Here is a 7,454-nt window from a genome sequence, read left to right as displayed (position 1 = left end):
AAGATAATGACAACTGTTAATGAGGATGTTAAGTAATCAGATCTCTCTATACACTGCTAGTGAAGTTGTAAAATGGTACAGGTATTTCGGAAAACAGTTCAGCCGTTGTTCAAAATCTTAAACATGGAGCGATTATATGAACTAGCAACTGCATTTACAGATATGTGCTCAAGAGAACTGAAAACATATATCCACAAAAACATTTGTATATGAATTTTCACAGCAGCATTATTCATAATAGCCAAAAAGTAGGAACAATCCAAAAGTCTGTCAGTTGATGAGTGGATAGACAGAATGTGATATATCCATAGAATGGAATATTATTTGGCCATAAAAAAGGAATGAGGTACTGACACACACCACAAATGGATGAACCTTCAAAAAATTACGTTAAAAAGCCAGACACAAAGGCCACATACTGTACAATTCCATTTGTAAGTAATATCAATTATAGACAAACCATTGGGACAGATTAGTGGCTGCCAGGGGACAGAAGAAGGAGGAAATGGGGGTGACCACTAATGAATATGAGTTTCTTTGAGGGGTGATAAAACTGTTCTGGAATTAGATAATGGTAATGGTTGCTCCATTTTGTGAATATACTAAAAACCACAGAACCACAAATTTTAAAAGAATGAATTTCATGGTATGTAAATTATATCTCATCTGTTATTTAAAAAAAAAAATGTCAGATGTCCCAAGGCTTAAGAAAACACAGTGAGAGTGTGTTATAATTTGACCCTAAATTCATTGTCTTAACTACTAACTGTGCTCCTGGATCTCCCTCCTTTTTCACATTACAGACTTTCCAAGCAACGTTATTCATTCATATAGAGTTTACCACCGTCACTCACCCAATTTCTATTTCTATACCTAACTTTTCTCCTGAGCTTCAGTCTGTCTTCTATCTGGGGACAACTCTGCCTGGGTGGCCTGAGATACATCAAAATCAACATGCATCAAACCAAATTCCACTTCACCTTCCACAATCTTATCTTCCTTTATGAACAGTTTTACTGGTAGTTATTCCTCATTGGCTAGTGTCCTTTCCAGTTCTCAGGCCATTTAGAAAGCAAAGATAATTAACCTACCCCAAATTCAGTAAATGATCAAATTTTTCATGCTTGAGTTACCAGCTCTGACAATTTTCTTTGGTGATTCTTCACTCAGATGACATATTACCAAGAGATTTCTCATGTTCTTTTTACTATTTATTAATAGTGCCTTAGATATGTACTTTGAGTACATGCACAGTATAAACCAAGGAGAGGGACTCTGTACTCACGGATGAGTTAGTGTAGCCATCATAGGAGTGGGTTAATTCATACATTCATTCATGGAAGGTGGGGGGAGCCGAATTTGCTTTTATAACAAACCACTCTCAAGATAATGAACCCACTCCCATGACAGAATCACCTCTCAAAGGTCCCACCTCTCAACACTGCTGCACTGGGGATTAAGTTTCCAACACATGAACTTTGGGGGACACATTCAAATCATAGCACGCTCTCTCTAGAGCCACAGTGGCAATAGTCCCTTCTTCTTCCTGGAGGAATCCCTGCAGGTGACAGGCCAAGGGAAACCATTTGTCCCCACTCTTCCTCCATAAGCCAGGGAGATGCCTTGGTCTTAACTAGAAATGAAAGACAGGACACCACACCAGGACAGGGTTTCCTGGGGGCACCCCTAGTGAAGCAATGGGTCTCCCCACACGACCTAGGGACTAGGGAGCTGGAACAGCCATGGTTCCTGCTATATACATTCTTAGATAAAGCAAGCAATCTCTACTGACTTCGAGGTCTTCATCTGTGAGCCATGGGCGGTGATACCTATCATTGGGGTTCATTTTGAGGACTAAACGATATCAGACATATAACGTGCTTGGCACACTGTAGGTGTTCAATAAATATTAACTCTTTATAGCTAGGGCAGTGGGCCCTGGCTTGCCTGGGATGGGCTGTCTGCCTTCTAACTTATTAAAGAGGAGACTTAGAGGAGGCACTGGGAAAAGGAAAACAAGGAGAGGGGAGGAGAAGGATCCCCATCAAGGATTTAAATGTGGTTTTCCCTCCCGCTGAGAGGGCCCCTGCACTCAATAAACTAGAATGACCCTAGCTGAACTTCCAAGCTTGAAAGTATAGCTGGTTTTTAAAAGGAGTTCTTTTTCAAGACCAATTGTTCAACAGAACTGAAAAGCTTGCCCTCGGAAGAGGCTCAATCCTAAAACTTACAGGGTAAACCATTAAAAGCAGGATTGTGCCATTTCTCAATAGAGAACAGGGAGCACCATACACACTGTTGTCTGACCGCGGCAACACTGCTGCCTCCTCCATTCTAAATTAACTAGAAATCTGAGAAACTTAAAGCTGAGCACTAGCTAACATTATTTAAATGAACTGGCTGTTACATGAACCTTAAACCACATGTCTTTTCATAGTGGGGCTGCCCTGGGCCAAGAGACATTAATACAGACGGTTCCCAGCTTACAAAGGGATTATGTTCCAAACATGCATTTGAAAGGCTGTGATTTGAAAGGCAGAAATGCACTTTCTCATAGAAGCAATGTTATAAATGGCGATCAGGGCCACAAGCCAGCTCACAAAAAACCATGTAACCATAATATAGCTAAACACTGTACATTTTAGCCAAAAAAGAGTAGAAATCAATAATGTTACACTATGAATAATTAAAGAATGAGATGAACAATAAAGTTGAGTATCTTTCACTTGTCTTGAGTACTAGTGCTTAAGCAAAAGTAGATTTAATTATAAGAGGATGCAAAGGTCCATCCGGTTAGGCTGAGGGGCCAGGGAGAACTAGGACTAGAATCAGGAACCCTGGCAGTTGGGAACCAGACCAACTTGCAGGATTTCTGCCAATTCTAAGTGGCCAGTGTCTGCACCCAGAAAGTACCCAGAGAGGGCCTTGGAGAGGGGATGAAGTAGAGGGTTGGGAATGACTGAAAAAGAGTTAGCCCAACCATCTTTTTGCAGCCATTTCCTCACCCAAGTTGGGACTTGGCTTCAGTGTTTCCCCCCCAAGATGACTATTTCCATTAACGACAAGTTTGCCCCTGGCCCCAAGAATCACTGGAATCCAGAACCTTTGGTGCCACATTCATACTGACTTCTGAGATCAGACACGCTCTTGGACACTCACACCACCCACTTTTGCTTTTAAACCCCATTTTGTCTTGGTTTGGCATAATTTTTCATGTGGATATGCTGATTACTAAACAGTCCATCCTTTTCTTTCTAATTTGCCACTTCCCTCATAAAACTAGTTTTCCATGAATGCAAGTGCCCATTTGGGGTCTTTCCATTCTGTTCCATGGGTCTATTTGTCTCTTCCTGCACCAAATATCATACGTAATTGGCTGGCTATTTTTGACCCCACTTTGGTTTCAAACCCCTTTACCACATTAGCTCATTTCTTCCATTACATCTTTACCATCACGGCAGGGCTCTAGACTGCAGGGGATGACAGCAGGATGCCCAGACTATGGCTAAAATGCTGAAGAGATTAGTGCTTAAGCAGCAGGAATACAGAGTCAGCTGCCAACCATTTGATTAGGGAAACAAAGTTGCAAATTAATGAACCGTGCTTTATGTGAACTCCTCCAGAAAGCAGTGCCTAACTTTCCGAGAAATGAGATATTAGTTCTGGCTAGCTTGGACACAAAAGGAACCAGGTAAGAGAAAAAGGTTAGAGCAAATCCATCGTTACCATTGGGAAGGAAATGGACTTTTTGAGTTTTATTTGGGTATGATTGTTGAGCAGAAGCCAGAAGAAGGTGACCAACCATCTTTGTGTTTACATGTGTCTCCAGTGAAGTATGTGGACCTTTTTGGTGTCAACCAACCAGGGAAGAGAGTTTCAAATCAGGGAACTAGAAGTTATGCAATGATAATGGGCCAGAGAAGTGAACTTCCATTTATATCTGAACTATTTTATTTTATTTATTTTATTGACTTGGAAGAATCCTGATGAATTTGAGGACATCCTGGGCTATAGAGACAAAAATGGCCTTTGACACAAGAAGGCAGGCCAGAAGCCAGGTAGGGATGCAGCATGTCCAAATGAACTCACTATCTTTGTTCCCAAAAATCTGCTTTCTTTTGATATTCCCATTCACAGGGATGGTGGCACCATCTGCCCAAATGCCAGGCTGCTCAAGCCACATGCCTGGGTACCATCCTTGAAGATCAGTCAAGTCTTATAGATTCTATCACCTAAATCTCCTAGCTCTATCCACGTCTCTCCATCTCTCCTCCACCCCATCCCCGCACACTCTCACATACAACACCAAGGCCACTGTCATCCTTCTCTAGAACCACAGCAGTAGCTTTCTGATTGGTTTCTCTGCCTTGAATCATAGTCTTACCTCCCCTCCCTACTGTTGAAGCCAGAAGGCAAGTCTGGTAATGTCTTCTTGCTAAAAATTCTCTAATGGCTTCCCGTCCTCCTGAGGCTACAATCCAAACTGTATAATATGATTTACATAGCCCTCTTGATATGGCCCCTGCTGACCTTTGTTGCCACTATCTCATGTGATTAAGAGTCCAGACCATGGAGCCAGTCTTCTCCGGGTTCAAATTCTCACTGCAGCACCCACTGGTTTCAAAACTTGAACTATCTTCTGAACCTCTCTGTGCTTCAGTGTTCTCATGAGTAAAAGTGAGATAATAACAACATCCACCTGTTGGGAGGACTGAATGGGTTACAGGTAAAGTGCTTGGAACAGCACCTGGCACATAGCAAGCATTATGTCAGTCAACTATTACTTTTATTTCAGTTTCTCCATCTTGCTATACTTTCTCCAGCCTCCAAGCCTTTGCATCCTCTGTTCCACCCATGTGGAACACTCTTCCCAATACCTTGATCATGCTACCAGACAGTCTTCTGACGTAGGCAACAGCAACAGCATCACCTGAAAACCCGCTAAAAAGACAAATTCTCAGGCCCCAGCCCAGACCTACTACATCAGAAACTCTGGGGGTTGGGCCCAGAATTTTAACAAGTACTCTATGGGCTTCTGATGCACAGCCTAGGCTGGAAAACTGAGGCACTTATCAAGATAAATTGTACTTAGATGTTTATTTGTCTCTACCCCCTGCTGGGCTGCACATTCTACAATGGCAGAGAAGGGTCCGTCCTGTTAAGTCAGTTAATCCCACCTGTAGTTCCTTCTAGGTTTTGAAAAATATCAGCCATCACAAACTGAAATGAAGTAAGCCTATCTTGTAGGCCAGATGATCTCATTGTGCATTCCCTCTTTGTCTCTTTCCCTAATTTAGCACCCAAGTATTTCTAAAGGTTTGCCTAAATGTTCCAGCTTGTTCCCAACCTTAAGTCTAGGCTTAGACCTAAGTGTAAATGGAGGGGGCAAGTTATGAGTGATTTCCCAGGGGACCCTGGAGCACCACGGGGGCCAAGAGGGTCCGTGTTCTCTCCCCAGAGTGGAGTTTCTCTCCTTTGGCTTGGAGAAGCCATAGATAACTGAGGAAGGAAGGAACAGTGGGCCCAGGGAATGGAACAAGGCTAGGGATGCGACAGAGAGCTGAGGGAATCGTCTCTTTCTTCCTCCCTCGTCTCTCCTCTCACCCTCCCCCCACCATCTCCCTCTCCCCCGCTCTTCCCTGTCTCCTTCATTTCTCACTCTCTGTTTCTCTTCCTACCTACCGCTGACCTGCGCTCCAGCCCCGTCATCTGGTAACAAAGTCGCAGGTCCCGGCCGAGCGCACAGGGCAAGGCGCAAGACGTTTTATTAGCGACGAAGGCTGACCGAACGGCTTCACTGCCGAGGGGCCCGAGGCCCAGGGGAGCTCCCAGTGACGGCGATGCGGGGCCTGAGCGCCTCTGCTCGGGCGGAGGGCCGAGGGGCGGGCGCGCCGGGGCTGCCCGCGCTGCAGCGCACAGCTCCCTGCAGGCTCGGAGCCACCCGCGGCGCGCGCGGCGAGGGGCGCTGGGCTATAGAGACAAAAATGGCCTTTGACACAAGAAGGCAGGCCAGAAGCCAGGTAGGGATGCAGCATGTCCAAATGAACTCACTATCTTTGTTCCCAAAAATCTGCTTTCTTTTGATATTCCCATTCACAGGGATGGTGGCACCATCTGCCCAAATGCCAGGCTGCTCAAGCCACATGCCTGGGTACCATCCTTGAAGATCAGTCAAGTCTTATAGATTCTATCACCTAAATCTCCTAGCTCTATCCACGTCTCTCCATCTCTCCTCCACCCCATCCCCGCACACTCTCACATACAACACCAAGGCCACTGTCATCCTTCTCTAGAACCACAGCAGTAGCTTTCTGATTGGTTTCTCTGCCTTGAATCATAGTCTTACCTCCCCTCCCTACTGTTGAAGCCAGAAGGCAAGTCTGGTAATGTCTTCTTGCTAAAAATTCTCTAATGGCTTCCCGTCCTCCTGAGGCTACAATCCAAACTGTATAATATGATTTACATAGCCCTCTTGATATGGCCCCTGCTGACCTTTGTTGCCACTATCTCATGTGATTAAGAGTCCAGACCATGGAGCCAGTCTTCTCCGGGTTCAAATTCTCACTGCAGCACCCACTGGTTTCAAAACTTGAACTATCTTCTGAACCTCTCTGTGCTTCAGTGTTCTCATGAGTAAAAGTGAGATAATAACAACATCCACCTGTTGGGAGGACTGAATGGGTTACAGGTAAAGTGCTTGGAACAGCACCTGGCACATAGCAAGCATTATGTCAGTCAACTATTACTTTTATTTCAGTTTCTCCATCTTGCTATACTTTCTCCAGCCTCCAAGCCTTTGCATCCTCTGTTCCACCCATGTGGAACACTCTTCCCAATACCTTGATCATGCTACCAGACAGTCTTCTGACGTAGGCAACAGCAACAGCATCACCTGAAAACCCGCTAAAAAGACAAATTCTCAGGCCCCAGCCCAGACCTACTACATCAGAAACTCTGGGGGTTGGGCCCAGAATTTTAACAAGTACTCTATGGGCTTCTGATGCACAGCCTAGGCTGGAAAACTGAGGCACTTATCAAGATAAATTGTACTTAGATGTTTATTTGTCTCTACCCCCTGCTGGGCTGCACATTCTACAATGGCAGAGAAGGGTCCGTCCTGTTAAGTCAGTTAATCCCACCTGTAGTTCCTTCTAGGTTTTGAAAAATATCAGCCATCACAAACTGAAATGAAGTAAGCCTATCTTGTAGGCCAGATGATCTCATTGTGCATTCCCTCTTTGTCTCTTTCCCTAATTTAGCACCCAAGTATTTCTAAAGGTTTGCGTCGGGCGGGCGCGCAGACCGGTTTCCACGAGCCCCGCCCTTAATGATGGGGGCCTTCCCTGGATGGAGGTAGGAACGGATGGCCTTCTGGAAGATGCTGCCAAGGGGGTTGCCAATCCCTCCCCATATTCCTTTCCCGCCCCCTTTCCCTTCCCTCCCTTCCTCCCTTC

This window comes from Galeopterus variegatus, unplaced genomic scaffold, assembly GCF_000696425.1.
Source record: "Galeopterus variegatus unplaced genomic scaffold, G_variegatus-3.0.2 Scaffold3502, whole genome shotgun sequence".
NCBI lineage: Eukaryota > Metazoa > Chordata > Mammalia > Dermoptera > Cynocephalidae > Galeopterus > Galeopterus variegatus.
Note: the sequence above shows the minus strand (reverse complement) of the source record.